Raw genomic sequence first — 19,334 nt, 5'->3', positions numbered from 1 at the left:
TTCCATGCATCCTTTTGTACCTTACAGTAAAAGAATCTGTCACAAATTATTGTGACTCAGAGCTTTAGAAAAAAGAGTGGGAGAAAGAGAGAGAGCACAGATTGACATCTGCGACTAGATAATAATGGGCAGCCGTTTCTGCTCCCCTCCAGCCACAAAGCCAGCATCGCCTTCCTGAAGGAACAAGGGATAAGAAGAAAGGGGAGTGATGAAAGAGAGATACAACTCCACCGAGCCTTAGACGTGTTACTGTTGGGCCAGTTGTCTGTGTGCTACCATAATCCATTTTGATCTTTCCTGTCTTAATTGTCTGCTAAAGACAAACAGCCAGTGGAACTTCGTCAGCTTCATTTGGTCTTCCGAGGCAAAAAAAATTAAATTAAAATGTGTGTGTGTGTTTATATATATATATATATATATATATATATATATATATATATATATATATATATATATATATATATATATATGATTTGCAGCCTTTGGAAGAAACACCTTTTTTGGGTAACCAGCCAAAGCATCTATTAAAATCTAATTCTCTCATTATTTCAGCCCTCTAAGCATCAGATCAGCGTATCATGAAATATGTAATCTGAAATGTAAATAAGGGGTTTGATGCAAAAGTAGCATGGTAATGAGGTAGCCTGGGTGTGCTTGAGTCTTGACTGGAATTGCTAACACAATTCAACTTTTGTTTGTCCATCACGCTGAACTGTATTTTTTACTTCATTTTAGCACCTTAACACATGGCTGTGCTTGTTTGCCATCTCATGTATTCTTGAAGTTAAAACGAGGACTCCTTTATTGAAAGTTTCTTGAATGTCTATTCAGAGACAGATTTTGCTATATTCTTTTTCATTGTACATTTTTCCTACAACTTCCTATGCTTATGAAGCGTCCTTATCAGCACTCCTGCATTGCTTTGCTACTGGAAACAGAATTTAATGTAGATCTAAACCCAGAATGCATGAGAATTGGTTTCTTAAAGCGCCACTTAGAAAGAATTACATTTTTTTCTTTAAATTCCTATTTATTCATTCTTTTTGTCATCTTGGTATAGCTCAACTCCTCCAGCCTTTTTTTAGATACTTCCAATCTGTATTTTTAGACACTTGCATCTACATTCCAATCAATCCTGTGGACTGTTTACTGATAGAGAAAAACAGAGGACCATTTCTAGGCAGGGTTTATTGGGACAGTTGCTTGTAGTCTTCACAAGGGGCACATGTGATGGTGACAACACAAGAACTCAATTGCAAGATGATAAAAGCGAAGGGGGAAATTTGGGACTTTAAATGAGGCACCTATAAAATATGCCTCCATCCCTGGTTCAAAGTAAAATTATAAGGAATTTGGGACTTTAAGTGAGGTTATAGACATTGTGAAGGTAGGTTACATAAAAGTGCATATTTATTCATCATAAAAAAACTGTATAAAACATACAATTGCAAGATGATGGTCACCACATAACAGAAAGTGTCAGAAAAATTACATTCATGGCACTATTATCCGATATTATTTTATGAAATGTTGCAGATTTAAGTAGATTAAAATCCGCTTTTAACCTCTTCCCGCCCAAGGTATGTGATATGACGTCTGTGACTTTGTGCGAGTATATCTGAATGATGGGTGCAGCTACAGGTATCATTCAGATGTCCGCTTTTTCAGCCGGCGATTCCCTACACTGTAAGAATGATCATAGCGGCTGATGCCACCCGCCACCCTCTGATGCTTCTACCGACTCACCGCTTCCATGACTTCACTCCCAGCCTCTGCATTCAAACAAATGACGCTGCCTCAGCTGGGAAATCGAGAAAGTTTATTTTATTTTTTTGATTTCAGGCTTCTCACTGTAAAGAGGACCAATCATGCCATATTCCTATTACAAGGGATGCTTACATGTAATAGAAATAAAAGTGATTTAAAAAGCGTCAAACTAAAAAAAAGAGTAAAATTAACAATACTTTTTTTTTTAAAGTGCCCCTGTCCCCGTGTGCTCACACGCAGAAGCAAATGCATACGTAGGTCCCGCCCACATATGAAAACGGTGTTCAAACCACACATGTGAGTTATTGCAACGAACGTTGAAGCAAGAGCGATAATTCTAGACCTAGACCTCCTCTGTAACGCAAAACATGTAACCAGTAAAAAGAATTAAAGCTCGCCTATGGGGATTTTTAAATACCGAAGTTTGGCGCCGTTCGACGAGCGTGACATGTTAGGTATCTATTTACTCAGTGTAACTTCAACAGTTATGCAAAAAAATTGGGCTAACTTTAATGTGTTTTTTTGGGGGGGGGGGGGGGGGGGGGGTTTGTCCTACTATCTTTGTTTTGAATTTTTGTGTCCTTGATTTCCTGTTTACATATTCTGTTTATATTCTTTGTAACATTTAATTGTGTTCCTTAATTTTTATATTTTTTAAAAGCTCTTTTTTTATTAGTTATTTTAACTTTGGCCATGAGCCACATAGGTTTTATTTTTATTTTTTCCTTCAGCCCCGGAAGGATTTACCCCCTTCCTGACCAAGCCGTTTTTTGCGATACAGCACTGCATCGCTTTAACTGACAATTGCGCGGTCGTGCGATGTTGTACCCTAACAAAATTTATGTCCTTTTTTTCCCCACAAATTGAGATTTTTTTTTAATTGTATTTGATCACCTCTGTGTTTTTTTTTTTTGCACTATAAACATAAAAAAAGCAAACTTTTTTTAAAAAAAAAAAAGCAATATTTTTTACTTTTTGCTATCATAAATATCTCCCAAAAAAATTGCAAAAAAAACTAATTTCTTCCTCAGTTTAGGCCGATATGTGTTCTTCTACTTATTTTTTTATTTTTTAATCGCAATAAGCGTATATTGATTGGTTTGCGCAAAAGTTATCGCTTCTACAAAATAGGGTATAGATTTTATGTATTTTTTTTTTTTTTTTATTAGTAATGGGGGCGATCTGCGATCTTTTTATCATGACTGCGACATTGCGGTGGACAGATTGGACACATTTATGACACTATTTTGGGACCATTGGCATTTATACAGCGATCAGTGCTATAAAAATGCACTGATTACTGTGTAAATGTCACTGGCAGGGAAGGGGTAAAACTCTAGGTGCCGATCAAGGGGTTAAGTGAGTTTCCTGGGTGTGTTCTAACTGTAGCGGGGATGGACTCACTAGAACATGACAGAGATCACTGCTCCCGATCACTGGGAGCAGTAGATTCCTGTCGTGTTGCTAGGCAGAACAGGGAAATGCCTTGCCCGCAACATCGAGTCTGCGGGCATGCGCCCGCTAGCCGCCAGTGACGCAGAAACGTACGGGTACGTTGTTTTGCGCACCCGTGCCACTTTGCCAACATATATTGGCGTGAGTCATTCGGCATGTGGTTAAACATATTGACCACGGGAATATACTTTGCAGTGAGTTTTCACTTTGAAGAATTCCCATTTCTGTTCTGTCTATTGATGTTTTTTTAATTATCTGGGCAAACAAGGGGCCGGTTGAAGGGACGAGTCTCTGCGGGTTATGCCTCCCTCACTGATCGGAATTCAAAACTCCCTTACATGACTCAATGGGAAAGGGATTTGAATATTACTTTTGATTTGCCTGAGTGGCAAGATATTGCTTATGCCTTATCTAAAGTGTCCATTAATACAGTAATAGTTGAAGCAAATTATACAATGCTCTTACGTTACGTTATTTTGTCCCTCCCCTGGTAGCTAAAATGCATGTCAGTTGGGGACAATGCTTCATGTCTGGTGGCAATGTCCCCTTGTGACTAGGTTTTGGATTTGGATATTTTATTAAATTTACTCAGTGATGGGGGTAAATATCTGTGAATCCCCAGCAGCAGCCCTCTTCCAAAAGCTACCTGATTAAGTCCCCAGGAAATCAGTAAAATTAATCAAGTATATACTACTGGCAGCAAGAATTACTATTGCTAAACATTGGAAATAGTTGGTAATTCCTCTTGATTACGTTAAGAGTAAACTTAATTGGATTATGATCAATGATAAACTCACCCATACACTTCATAACAAAGCTAAAAAGTTTGATAAAATATGGGATCCATGGATCCGATCAATCGCTGTTCCCTAATGGGTTAACCCTCTCCTTTCCTTTTCTTTCTTTCTTTTATTCTGATTTCCCTTCTTCTTTTTTGTTGCTGGTTTGTACCAGGTTGCCTTTATGGCCTTGTAAGGCTCCATTAGGACAGTATTCTCAGGTATACATACAGGGGCCTTCCTGTCCTTCCCCATCCATTACATACCTCCTACCCTCCCCTCCCTTCCCCCTTATACTGTGTATTTATTTCTGTACCTTTTTATACCTGGTTGGAATCCAAGTTATTAGACTAGAACTGTTTTGTACCTGGTCCCTTGCAGCTCAGGGTCATGTTTTCTATTTTTTTTTCCATAATGATTATGATCTTTTTCATGTTAGAATATTTACTGAGAACATTCTATTGCAACTTTTTGTTTATTTGACAATGGTCTATTTTATTTATGTTTGTTTATTCTCTACAGCCTTATACTTTTGCTATAATAACAATAACCCATGAATGGGCAATTGTTTGTGATATACTTGTTATTGTAAGATCTTTTTCAATAAAAATATTGAAATACAATTTACAATCCTGTTATGTCACGTATCACCACACACAGAAAAACACTGAAGTTTTCAGTCTGGCATTTAAGCAACATATGTTACTATTGCTGACATACAGACTTTTGATCTTTCTTTTAAGCCTTATCCAACACAGGAGCTTGTATTGGAAAATTCTGCATTCATTCAAAGCTTCAACACTGGGTCTGCCCTACTCTAGAGAACACTCACTGGTATAGAGAAAGCTTTGCCTGAACTGCCTGAAATTCCCTAATGGGAAGTTGTGCTTAAATATCTTTTTTTAGAAAATTGTGATCCAGGAACTATGAAGAGCATAGGATATGCCTACAAAGGCAATCAGTAGATTTAAGCACAGTAGTTTTCGTGCCAAACTTATGGACATCGAGATTTCAAAATGTACTCTGATGCTCATATTTTTAGGATTATTTTGGCATTAATATTGGTGTGATAATACAGTATTTACTTTGACAAATGGATTTAGTTTATAAAATATCACCAAAACAAATTTTTGATTTGGATAGAGTGGGGAAAGGCTAGAGATTTTTCTGCCAGATTTTAAATGTAAATAATTAAGCTCATATTTAAAATTTATGTCTGCAGAGAAGAGTTTTTTCCCCCCCCTATTCTGTCTGATAGCCATCTCCAGGACAGGAAGTGAGAGAAAATATCCTTTATAGGCATATTATTCAAATAAATCCTGAATGAGGTTCTAAAGCTCCTTGCTCTACTGGAAAGTGAGTTTTTATTGTAGTCCTATCGGGAATTTTCCCCTCACCTCTTTTTCTGTTTGGAATGCATCAAATAGATGAAGTTAGGGAAACCCACTAAATAGAAACACCGAAAGCAAAAATGTTGTTTTGGATTTTAAGGATTATAGGAGCGCTGTTGTGAAAAATACTGTATTTTGATGACTGTGCTGATACTACATGTAATGATAGTATTCGATATTTTAAAGCAACATTTTGAGGACCGTTTATGTTTTAAACAAAGTAAGGTGAATAGAGAGAAGTAGCATTTGTAGATGTCCCTGAGAAAAAATAAACATTTTATTCGGTCTTCAGCCCACCTTTGCATTTACAATATCTGTCCACAATTATGACACCTTGGATTTTTACTCTGTGAATTTTCATTGGTGGCACTGTGATTCCACACCAAAACATGACGTTCTTATTTGTCTGGTGGGGAGTCCATTCTTTCCTCACACTGTTCAAGAGCTATGGTGACTGAAGAATCTTAGAATCTTTTCCTCAGACTTACTTCCAGGTGTGTTGGATGTTAGGTCGCTCAATGTGTAAAATATTTCCTTCTACTGGCTGCTGTCACTCCTGGGTGTGCTTTCTTAACAGTTAAGCTAGATGAGAAAGAAAACCACCTACGTCCAACACACTCCAGGATTATCTGATGCCAGGTTCCACCTAAATGTGCATAACTGCTGACATTGTTTTCGATCATGGGTGCCACAACAACAGCTGTATTTTACATCATATGCCCTGTAAATTACGGCCATGTAAGAGCCTTTATGGTTATATTTAACTGAGGTTCATCGTTAAAGCAGTAGTAAACTCTGCTTTGTCACGTACAGGTAATAAATAATACTTAGAAAACTTATAAAAAATTCTTGCCTGATGGTAAAATGAATATCTCCTAAAAGTGCACCATTTAGGAGATACATGTATGTTTTGCAGCTGGTGAAATCACCAGCACATGTGCACTGAATGGATGGCATATTTAAGTGTGCCGTCCATTGAGAATGCTGTGCCATTAAATGTGGAAGTGACTTCATCGCAGGTCAGCCATTCAAACACCTGTGACCGTGAACCCAGAGGGAAGACTGTGTCAAAATGGAAGACCTGACGTGAACCCAGAAGGAAGACTGCATCAAAATGGAAGACCTGTCAGCTTTAAGTATTTAAGCTTTAAAGTGTTTGTAAATCCTTTCCTCTAACCAATGAAGTGAATAGCCTTAAATGATACACAGTGATGAAACAAATCTCCCTACATAAATGTTACATGTATATCCACTGTCTTTCCCTCTCTACATTCTTTGGAAAATGCAGATCGTGTTACAAAACTTTCTTCTGGTTTCAGCAGCACATAGGGGTCGGTATGGAGTCTGGGCTTACACTGTGAGCTGATTGGAGGAAAGGGACACACCCCCACTACACATAGGCAGAAGAAAGAAGGAACATGCAGAGCTGTAGCTGTAGTCTGAATAGGCAAGCTCTATCCTTATCTACCTCTAAGCTCCCTCCTTGACACAAATGTTCAGCTGCTGTTATCTTGTGTATCGGAGAACTTGTCAGAAGTGACTCTGCTGATAACAGAGGAACTGAGCAGCAGAAAGAAATGGCACTTACAGCTTTGGAGAGAGATAAGTAAACACTACAGATATGTGTGCCTAGGTCAAATGTCATGTATGGGGTTTACAGCTACTTTAACCACTTGCCGACCGCCGCACAACGATGTACGTCCTATTTTTGAAGAGGGATATCTCTGTAACGGCAGCAGCTGCTGCCACAACCGAGATATCCATCTCTTCAGGCGGCGGTCGGCTGTACGATAACGGTGGTCTCCACGGCGGATTTGCCGCGAGATCACCGCTATCGGCGGCGGGAGAGGTGCCAGCCCCCCTCCCGCCGCCCTTCCGCACCTTCCACCGCTTACCGGAGCCGTCGGTAGCGGCGGAGGCGATCGGGTCCTCTTCCTAGCTGGGCATAGAGACAAGTGAGGCTAAGATGGCCCCCACTCGTCTCTATACCATAGGAGGGCGGAAGCGACGTCAAAACGTCACTTCCGCCCATACCTCTTAAAGGTATATTTTTTTAAATGTCATTTTTTCTTTTTTTTTTTTTTTTGTTGCATTTTAGCCCAAATATGAGATCTGAGGACTTTTTGACCCCAGATCTCATATTTAAGAGGACCTGTCATGCTTTTTTCTATTACAAGGGATGTTTACATTCCTTGTAATAGGAATAAAAGTGATCCATTTTTTTTTTAAAACAGTGTAAAAATAAATAAAATCAATTAAAATAAATAAGAAAAAAAAAAGTTTTTTAAAAACACCCCGTCACGACGAGCTTGCGCACAGAAGCGAGCGCATACGTGAGTAGCGCCTGCATATGAAAACGGTGGTCAAACCACACATGTGAGGTATCGCCGCGATCGGTAGAGCGAGAGCAATAATTCTAGCCCTAGACCTCCTCTGTAACGCAAAAACTGCAACCTGTAGAATTTTTTAAATGTCGCTTATGGAGATTTTTGAGGCTAAAAGTTTGACGCCATTCCACGAGCGGGCGCAATTTTGAAGCATGACATGTTTGGTATCAATTTACTCGGTGTACTATTATCTTTCACAATATAAAAAAAAATTGGGCTAATTTTACTGTTGTCTTATTTTTTTATTCAAAAAAGTGAATTTTTTCCAAAAAAAGTGTGCTTGTAAGACCGCTGCGCAAATACGGTGTGAAAAAAAGTATTTCAATGACCGCCATTTTATTCTCTAGGGTGTTAGAAAAAAAAACAATATAAAATGTTTGGGGTTCTAATTAATTTTCTAGCAAAAAAAAAACTGTTTTAAATATGTAAACACCAAGTCTGAAAAAGAGGCCTGGTCCTTAAGTGGTATACTGTATGTAAACCCAGTCAATCTTAACCTGCTGATGTAATTTCAGATCAATGCAACAATAGATGAAAAAAGTTATCTGCAGCTCTTTTACGAACTAGCTGTCATTGTTAGGGTTTACATCCCATATAAATATAAAGTTTAGTTTTCATTTTAGAGATTCAGTTAGCTTTGGGGTCAATGGTTAATTTTAAAATATATATTGGTAAGTTTGTATTAAAATTCATGTCTAAAAAAAGTTTTCCTGCGTGAAAAATATAAAACTCCTCAGGGTTTGAACATATGATTTGGGGGGAAGACATTTCACAGTGAAATGTGGTATTGTGATATTTCTTCTGCCAGCAAAATGCGAGACTAAGCCGAGACTACTTTAAAAAGAGCAAAAATCACACACATATATATTAAATGTATAGTAAAAGACAGGAAGAAGGCATAATTAAGATATTGGGAAATGTAAGTTTAAAGTGTATCTAAAGCCAAAGCATTTTTCTATTTTCGTATAGTGTTAAGGGTTAGAAGTTTTATCCTTTTAGGTAGATTCATTGTCTAAATCTGTTCTGGTAAACACTGTCTCCTGGAATATAAGGAAAATCTTAAATTAGAGGGAAAGTCTTTCAGTGGGGACAGTTGTTGCAGCGAGAGCTGTCTGAGAGGAATTCTCTCAATTTCGAAAAATTTCCTCTGGATTCCCATTGTGTCCGCAGATTAGTGAGTGAAGATAAATCCCCCAAATGGGACACTGCTGGCAAAAAAAATGGTGTTTAAACTTGTTCTATTCCAATAAATAATTTGGCTTTAGATATACTCCATGTAGGGGTGAGTTTCTACAGATGATCTAGATTTTTCTCATAGTTTTAGGTGATTTTTACATGCATTACTACTACTTTATTGTGCTTTTTTTTTTCCTTGGAAACCTTCTCAGAGTTGATTTAAAGAGGACTTTTTCAAATGCAGTGAACCAACAACACACCTAAAGAGAACCTTAAAACAAATTACTTTGTCTAACCACATTACTGAGAATATTGGGTTCTTTTAGAGCTTTACTGGTATACAGTATATGGGATCTATGACCTGGGTGGACTTTTTTTTCTGGCCCACATATTGAGCAACGATAGGTATTGGTGATCTTCTGTTTAGCAAACATTGCGTCTGGGGTAGAGACAACATATTTAACCTGTTTGCTTTGCACCTTAGACCCCACATGATTATGGACTCTGCAGGAACATGCTGTGCGCAGGATTGCCAATACTTTATTTTGGTCAGCAGTATTTGTAAGTTACAAAAATACCTGCAATGGCATTTTTACATACATCAATAGTCCCAAAAACATACTGGGCCACAGTGGGATTTTAAGTTAAATGAGGGGGGGGGGGGGAGGGGAGGGCAGGAAGGCTTTATTTACCAACTAAAGTTTTCATTTTTATTGTTTATAATTTAACACCTTGCTAGATAAAGCCTAGTTGAGGTCACCTCAAAACTTGTGTACAGCAAATACTGTACTTTAAATCTAGTACTGTCACAGTATTTATTGTACACCTAATAGAAATAGATTTATTTTGGTGCTGATTTTAAAACTAATCATTATACTTCTGTATTCTTAGATATAAGTACAATCTGAACACAGTTGTTCACATTTTAGTTGTGCTTGAATGATTACTGCAACTTACATTTGCAAGTTCTTTGTGATCACATGCAGGCAATACAGTTCCTGAATGTTCTGTACTAAAAAAGCTTATTCATAGAGGTTCCCCTCATAGTGTATTCACAGTTTGGGTCCCACACACAGCACATAAAAATATCAGTATGTGGGGAGCATTATTTTTGTTGCTCTTGTTTTCCTGTGTTTTTTAAAATGACAATTATAGTTTTATGGCTTGGGATTATATACTTTTATTTAAGAAAATAAGGGAAGGCACATTTAGGGAAAACAAATCCTTGGTGGTCCTACATCATTAACCTCTTCCAGCCCGCCCTATAGCCGAATGACGGCCGTAGAGCAGGCGCTTTCGTCCGGGAGGCCGTCTCTGGACGTCCTGTTGTTTACTTCCGCAATGCGCGCAGCCGTGGGTGCGCATCGGGGAAGTTCTGTGTTTGCCGTGTCCCCCGGAGACAGGCAAACACAGATCGCTGTAAACGGCCAATCACAGCGGCCGTTTACAGCGCGATCGGCGTGTCCAATGTGAGAAGATCTCATATGTAAACATATGAGATCATCTCTCAGCGCCGATCTCCCTCCTCACACAGACAGCGTGTGAGAGGGGAGAGATGAACGGCTGCAGCGGCACTCCCCCAGTGCCATCCTGCCCCAGTGCCATCTGCCCCAGTGCCATCCACCCCAGTGCTACCTGCTCCCAGTGCCACCTGTTAGTGCTATCTTTCCCCAGTGCCACCTGTTGTCAGTGCCATCTGTCATCAGTGCCATGTATAAGTGCCATCTGTCATCAGTGCCACGTGTCATCAGTGCCACATAGTGCCATCTGTCATCAGTGTCACATATCAGTGCCATTTGTCATCAGTGCCACCTGTCAGTGTCACGCGCCATCTGTTGTCAGTGTCACGTGTCATCAATGCCACTTATCAGTGCCATCTGTCATCAGTGTCACGTGTCATCAGTGCCATGTATTAGTGCCATCTGTCATCGGTGGCACGTATTAGTGCCACGTGTCATCAGTGCCACGTATTAGTGCCACGTGTCATCAGTGCCATGTATTAGTGCCATCTGTCATCAGTGCCACATATTAGTGCCACCTGTCATCAGTGCCACGTGTCATCAGTGCCACGTATAAGTGTCATCATTGCCACGTATCAGTGCCATCTGTCATCAGTGCCACGTATAAGTGCCATCTGTCATCAGTGCCACGTGTCATTGTCCTGGTGCTCCAGGGCCTTCAAAAGTGTAATAGGTAGTCAACAAGTTAGATGTGTAATTTATGCTCCTAGAACACGTGATGGCGCTCCCTGCATGTTGGGCCTCTCTATGTGGCCAGGCTGTGAAAAAGTCCCACACATGTGGTATTGTAATACTCAGGAGGAGGAGCAGAATTTTTTTGGGGGTGTCATTTGTGGTATACACATGCCATGTGAGAGAAATAACCTATTACAATGACAATTTTGTGGAAAAAAATTAAAAATCTTAATTTTGCAAAGAATTGTGGGAAAAAAATGACAACATCAAAAAGCTCACCATGCCTCTTACTAAATACCTTGGAAGGTCTACTTTCCAAAAAGAGGTCATTTGGGGGGTATTTGTACTTTCCTGGCTTGTTACTCAGTCATGCAACACTGTACCCATATGACATTTTTGTCCTTTTTTCTCACAAATAGAGCTTTATTTTGGTGGTATTTAATCACCGTTGGGGGTTTTAAATTTTTTGCGCTATAAAAGAAAAAAGACCGCAAATTCTGTTAAAAAATTTATTTTTCTTTGTTTCTGTTATAAAATTTAGCAAATTAGTAATTTTTCTTCATAAATTTTGCTCAGAATTTATACTGTTACATAGCTTTGGTAACAATAACCCAAATTGGTGTATATTATTTGTTCTTTGTGAAAGTTATAGAGTCCACAAGCTATGGTGCCAATCTCTGAAAATTTATCACACCTGAAGTACTGATAGCATATCTCATTAGACTTCTCAATAGACTTCAATGGAGAAGCTGCAGAAAAGCACGTAATGCATTTTTGCAGCAATTTGCGATTTTTAATCTGCCCAACAAATTGGCCAAAAAAAAAGCATAAAAATGTAAAACGGAAATCGCCGCAAAACGCACAGCAGAAAGCACTGTCGAAACAGATCAAAAGCAAACTGCATTGGTGTGAACGGAGCCTTATGCTGGCCATACACATATCAATTTTCATTCATGCGAATATTTATGCGAAAAATCTTAGTACATTGGCTGAATGAAAGAATGTCTTTTGAAAATGTTACTTGCTTTTAACATTGTTTTAAAATGAATGTAATTTCTGAACGAACACCACATACACTGTCTAAAAATTCCTTTGACCAAGAATATTCTGCGCCTTTGAATTTTTCCATCACTGTTGTCAAAAAGAACGACGATTTGACCCCACTAACCATTAGAAAATCGAATATACATTCTTAAAATGAATTTATTTTAAAGGAAAGCATTGTTCTTGTATGGCCAGCATATAATATATTACAGTTCTGTGTGAAACAGTCTTTAATTATTTTTTTTTTCTTTAAATAAAAAAGTTTGATCTGAGTCTGATGATATTTACCAGATTCAACCTCTAATAGTATATACAGTATATCTCTTCTGTCTGTTGTTCTAAAGAGTGGATTAGAAATTTTGCTCCATAACCATATAGCTGGTTATTTATATTTATCACTGTGTAGAGATATTTAAGAATAAATTGCCTTTTTTTTTTTCCAACTTTACATATACTGTATTTATTGGCGTATAACGCTCACTTCACCATGAAAATAGTGTGTGCGTGTTATACGCTAATACTACAATTTTATCTGCCTCAGAGGGGACAGGGAGGGGGGCGGGACAAGCACCATCAGATTACATTCAGTGAGAATCTCCTGTTTACTTGGCGGCCTCTGTAATAGGAAGTCCCGTCTCCTGGGCCACCATTGGACCACTGTTCTGTCTATCATTGGAGATTCACATTGTATTCAATCTGTCAGGACTCACCCCCCCCCCAGGCTGCAGATGGGCACCGATCAGGCTGCATTGATGGCAATAGTGAGGCTGCTGCAGATGGGCACTGACCTTTATTTTGCTTCAAAGTTCCTTATTTCAAATTTAATTTTTTTTCCTGAAACTTCCCTCTTAAAATGAATGTGTGTGTTATACGCCAATAAATACGGTAACTAAATTATACACCACACTTTTTTAAGGTTATTATCTGATTAATCTAAACTATAATCGGGCAAATAATCGATTATAAAAATGATCATTAGTTGCAGCCCTATGAATAAGTATACACCCCTATTAATATAACGCCTAAATCATCACTTGTGCACAAGATGTTATAAGCCACAGTGGCAGAAATTGGAATGACTTGTACATACAACAGCTTTTGCCCAGGTGCTTCACAAGCCAGTTTTATGGGAGAGTGGCAAAGAGAAAGCCACTTTTTAACTGAAGGTCACATGTTATGTTGCCTATAGTTGCCAGAAGGGATTGAGGCTACCTGATGATAAAAAGTATTAAACCCAAAACCAGAAATGTAATATATAACTTACCAGTCATTAGATGTGGTGGCTGCATTCAGTTTCTAATTTTAGGACTTTTTTCCCTCTGTTTTCACCTGGTGATCTGGCCAGTAAAACACCTCCTGTATTAAAGTGCCCCCGCTCAAAAATGAGCATAGGGGGGCACCTTTGGGCATCAGCAATGTCAGTCAGGGGGAGGGGAGTGTTATCTGTGCTAGCAGATTTAAATACAAAAACAAATGGAATGGAGCACTTCAGTTACACAAGAAGTTTTTTTCTTTTAGAATAAAGGTTTTACATAAATGAATTAAAGCTGATTATTGTAAGCACCCTGACAGTGGTAAATGGTTTGTCTCAAACTGATAGATTTGAAGGAGAGTGTGTTCTGTTGTAAAATCACAATCTTAATGACTTGGGCTAGTTATTCAATTGGTTTTAAATCTTTGACTTTGTACTTAAAGCTAAACTTCAACTTTAGATACACTTTACATAGTTTGTTTGGGCCAGGCTGGCTCGAACATACGATGTCTCTCACCAACATGTGAGGCCGCTGAATGTGCGTTATAAACTGTATATAGCTGCAGTTACACACAGCATACCTCACTGTGTTCTAGGTTGGAGCTGAGACTTGCTGTCCTATACCCGGAACACATTCGAGCCTATCTGATCGGCACTAAACCACTCATAGAAAGCGATGCATCCTAGCAATGCATACACGCTTCCTCTGTTTAGTCATAGAGGTGGGCTGATGATGTCACAACCTCTGATTCAGAGGAAGCTTTAGTATACATCACTTCCTTTGAATGGCTGAACGGCAATCAGATTGACTCTTTGTTGTAGGTATGAGTCCGGAAGTCTTGGTTCGAACCCGCTACATACAGGTTATATCACACACCGGCACCCTCACATGTTAGTGAAGGACATAGTTAGTTTGGGCCAGCTTGGCTCAAACTATGTAAAGTGTACCCCCCCCCCCCCCGCATGCGTTACCGTTTGAGATCTTTTTAAAGCAGAACTTTAGGCCCCTTTCACAATTTGACACAAAGCAATGCCTGTGTAGTGTTGAGGTCTAGGGACCTCAAGTCGCCTCAAAGTTGGACCAAAATAGTGCAGGGACTATTTTCAAGTCACTGCGACTTGAAGTCGCACAGATATAAATGGTACTCATTGAAAATCATGGAGTACGACTTGTCATGTGACTTTGCAGTCCCAAGTCGCAGGACAAGTCGCACAAGTTTGAAAGGGGCCTTTCCAATAACAACTTGATAAAACAAAAAAAAATTGTTCTTTACCAAGGAACATTCATTCCACGTGATTATGCTACCAAAATTAGTGTAGGGTGAGGCAGTGTATTACTGGATTTTAAACAGTATAGACACTTATTTGTAATGTACATAGCTATACCTACAAAAGGGGCCAGCCTGAAATGATCTAGCAGGACTTAATTTTCTGACTAATGTTCCTCTTTAACCACTTTACGACCAGCGCACGCCAATGTACGTCCATTTTTTGAAGAAGGATATCTCTGTAACAGCAGCAGCTAGATATCCATCTCTTCAGGCGCCGTCGTGTGTACAATAATGGTGGTCTCTGCGGCGGGCTCGCCGCAAGATCACCGTTATCGGCGGAGGGAGAGGTGCCTCCCGCCGCTCACCCGCGCCCTCCGCCGCTTACCGGAGCCGTCGGCAGTGGCGGAGGCAATCAGGATCTGTCTTGTCTATGGTATGGAGACGAGTGAGGCTAAGATGGCCCCCACCCGTCTCTATCCACTTTCAGACCGTACCAATTTGCTGGTCAAAGACCAGACCACTTTTTGCGATTCGGCACTGCGTCGCTTTAACTGACAATTGCGCGGTCGTGCGACGTGGCTCCCAAACAAAATTGACGTCCTTTTTTTCCCACAAATAGAGCTTTCTTTTGGTGGTATTTGATCACCCCTGCGGTTTTTATTTTTTGCGCTATAAACAAAAATAGAGCGACAATTTTGAAAAAAAAACGCATTATTTTTTACTTTTTGTTATAATAAATATCCCCCAAAAATATATAAAAAAACATTTTTTTCCCTCAGTTTAGGCCGATACGTATTCTTCTACATATTTTTGGTAAAAAAAATCGCAATAAGCGATTATTGATTGGTTTGCGCAAAAGTTATAGCGTTTACAAAGTAGGGATAGTTTTATAGCATTTTTATTAATAATTTTTTTTTTTTTACTAGCAATGGCGGCGATCAGCGATTTTTATTGTGACTGCGACATTGTGGGGGACCCATCGGACATTTTTGACACATTTTTGGGACCATTGTCATTTATACAGTAATCACTGCTATATAAATGCAGTGATTCCTGTGTAAATGACACTGCCAGTGAAGGGGTTAACCAGTGGGTGGCAGTGTAGGGGTTAAGTGTTCCTAGGGGTGTGTTACTAACTGTGGGGGGGTTGGGCTTTCATTTAGTGAACACTGATCTCTGCTCCAATCACATGGAGCAGAGATCAGCGTCACTAGTTGCTAGGCAGAATGGAGAAATGTTGTTTACAACGGCACTTTTCCATTCGGCCGCTCCGTGAGACGATCGCGGGGATGCCCGCGGCGATCGAAGTCCGCGGGTCCCGCGACCGGACTCACGGGGGTCCCGACCAGCGCGGGAGCGCGCCGCCGGCGGCGCGCTCCCGATGGCAGGGCGGCAAATTTAAAGGGACATACATGTACGCCCATTTGCCTGCCCCTGCCATTCTGTCGACGTACATCGTCGTGCGCTGGTCGGCAAGTGGCAATTCCATAGCAGGGCGGAAACAACGTCAAAATGTCACTTCCGCCCATATCTCTTAGCCCTGGTACACACGGTTGGACATTCCGACAACCAAATCCGTCGGATTTTGTCTGAAACTGTTGCATACACACAGTCAGACAAAGTTGTCAGAAAATCCGATCGTACTTAACGTGATGACGTTATTTCGTTAGGACAGGACTACGTTCAGGCTAGTAGCCAATAGCTTTGGTCTAGGAATTTGATCTGAGCATGCGTGGCTCTTTGTCCGATCGGAATTCTCTACACATGATCGGACAAAGTCCGATCGGATCATGTTGTCAGAAAATTTTATAGCCCAGCTGGAAAACTTGGTCCGTCGGATACTCCGGAAACACTCCGATGGAGCCCACACACTGTCGGATTATCGGACAACACGGTCCTATCGGACATTGTCCATCGGAATGTCCGACCGTGTGTACAAGGGCTTAAAGGTACATTTTTTCAATGTCATTTTTTTCAAATGACAATTTTTTTTTATTGCCTTTAAGTCCAAATATGAGATCTGAGGACTTTTTGACTCCAGATCTCATATTTAAGAGGACCTGTCATGCTTTTTTCTATTACAAGGAATGTTTACATTCCATGTAATAGGAATAAAAGTGATCCAATTTTTTTTTTTAAACAGTGTAAAAATAAACAAAATCAAGTAAAATAAATATGAAAAATGTTTTTTTTTTTTTAAAACACCCCGTCCTGACGAGCTTGCGCGCAGAAGCGAACGCATATGTGAGTAGCGCCCACATATGAAAATGGTAGTCAAACCACACATGTGAGGTATTGCTGCGATCGGTAGAGTGAGAGCAATAATTCTAGCCCTAGACCTCCTCTGTTACGCAAAACATGCAACCTGTACAATTTTTTAAATGCCGCTTATGGAGTTTTTTGAGGGTAAAAGTTTGACGCAATTCCACGAGAGGGCGACATTTTGAAGAGTGACATGTTGGGTATCAATTTACTCGGCTTAACATTATCTTTCACAATGTTAAAAAAATTGGGCTAATTTTATTTTTATTTTTTTATTAAAAAAGGTGAATTTTTTCCCAAAAAAGTACACTTTTAAGACCACTGCGCAAATACGGTGTGAAAAAAAAATAGCTATGACCGCCATTTTATTCTCTAGGGTGTTAGAAAAAAAAACAATATATAATGCTTGGGGGTAATAAGTAATTTTCTAGCAAAAAAAAAAAAAACTGTTTTAAATTTGTAAACACCGAGTCTGAAAAAGAGGCTCGGTCCATTATCTATGTAAAATACTGAAAAAGGATTATCTCCTGCAAAGAACAGGGTTACTTACCTGCTTTCTTTGGTATGTTATCAGCATACTCACTCCATGTAAAGCCTCATTCTCATGAGGCGGATCCGATCAGCGTAGTCCGCAAGCTCAGCAGGCGATCTCTCCGTTGATCTCCGCTGAGCCGGCGGATAACAGGTCCGTTTCTTCTCACTGAGTGGGGAGGGGCCTGTCAGAGAGTCGCAGATTCCTATGGAGGGATCAGACAAAAACGGACAGCATGTCCTTTTTCATCAGATCTCATCCGATCTGATCCACCAGGATGGATGCGAACATATCGCCATACGTCTGATTTTATCGGATCGGATATCGGCGGACATGGTCACCACTGACATCCGTCCCTCCATTGACCTGCATGGAGCTTCCGTTCAGGTCCACCTAAAATACTGACAGGCGGACCTGAAACGTCCATCTGTGTGAAAGGGGCCTTTACACTCTACCTGTACTAAATGTTTTATCAAAAATAAACATTTATTCTACAAAAAAATCTAAATTAAATTCAGTGTGCGTTTAGGACAGTAAAGGTTGGTCTCTTCCAAAGGAGTAAATACTTTTTATTGGAACTATGCCTGTAGAAATATGAAATGTTTTCCTATTCTTGTGGTAAGTGGTAAGAGCTGATCTTCGTTTGTTGAATTCCAACTTAACACAAACTATGCTTAAAAATGTTTTCTACCACCTCCTCCCATTTGTACAGCTTAACCTGTGTACTTACCTATATTTAGTCCGCTCCAGTCCATTCACATGATCCCTCAGCCTCTGCTCCCCCTGTATCAGAGAGTGGCAGCTGTATGAGAGAGGAAGGGACATTGACAACGCCTGGAACATGGGCTTATAAGTGATGTCAAGGCTTTAGGAATTCCTATCTGCTGTTGAGTGCACCCTCCTGTCCCCTGCAGCAGCTGCTTACAAAGATAATTAAGTGACTGGACCAGAACAGACTAAACGTAGGTAAGTATACAGATCTTTTCTACACAGGTTAGGAATGATATGGTAGGAGATGGTAGGGAACCATTTTTAGGCACAGGAAGTGTTAGGCTGGAATTCTGCTTTAAAGGCACAGTATAAATAGTGTTTCTCTTATATTCACCGGCCAACACAGCTCCTCTCTGTAACAAAATGGGTCGTTAGTCCTATCACTGGAGATTACTAGGCAAAGTTGTAATACAACACTTCAGAACTTTTAGTTCCACCCAGGGGACGGTCCCTAGGCTACAATCCCCACAGTTTGCCCTAGCAGCCTCAGTTTTATTTTACCTAGTGAAGGAGATACAACTAGGAACCCTGCGGGCCCATAAGTCTGTGTTTTTTTGATCCAGAAGCTTGGCTTTTTGCGCAAGATGAATAATCCTGTGATCTTCTATTAGCAGCCAGCTGGGCGACAGGCTGGTTCACTTATCCTTGTAGTCTCCCCAGTCCGGCCATCGAGCGTGTGAAGGTCGCAGCTACGGCTCGGCAGGCCATGACATACCCCAGCTCCAGAGGTGGTTGGTGAGCCTTTATGCTCCGGGGCATACATATGACCGGGCTACTGAAGTCTGCGTCACAGTATGCCAGGCCAGTAGACTTCCCTGTACTGATCAGGAGTTGGCTACAATGGAATGTCTCCCAGCTCTTCAGAACTGGTAAGTACAGCTCTCCCTGTCTCGGCAGGGTTGAGCAGCTGGGCATTCCCTGGGAGGTCGATTTGGGGGCCCCCTCACCCCCCTCTCTTCTCTCCCCTGTCCCTAACTCCCCTCCTTCCTCCTCCTCACGGGGGGCTGTACATGTACTGAGCGGTGTGTGTGTGCCCTGGGCTCTCCCCTGGG

The 19,334-nt window shown here is 40.3% G+C and overlaps 1 protein-coding gene across 4 annotated transcripts in view; it reads left to right on the top strand.

Annotated features, from left to right (window-relative positions):
* The window catches only part of DENND1A (DENN domain containing 1A), a 1,535,852-nt gene that overhangs the window by 318,759 nt on the left and 1,197,759 nt on the right, over nt 1-19,334 (top strand). The window lies entirely within an intron of this gene.

This window comes from Lithobates pipiens, unplaced genomic scaffold (assembly GCF_037356315.1).
Source record: "Lithobates pipiens isolate NorthernLeopardFrog02 unplaced genomic scaffold, aLitPip1_a1.2 Scaffold_1, whole genome shotgun sequence".
NCBI lineage: Eukaryota > Metazoa > Chordata > Amphibia > Anura > Ranidae > Lithobates > Lithobates pipiens.
The sequence above is the reverse complement of the archived record's forward strand: the minus strand, read 5'-3'. Positions and strand labels throughout refer to the sequence as shown.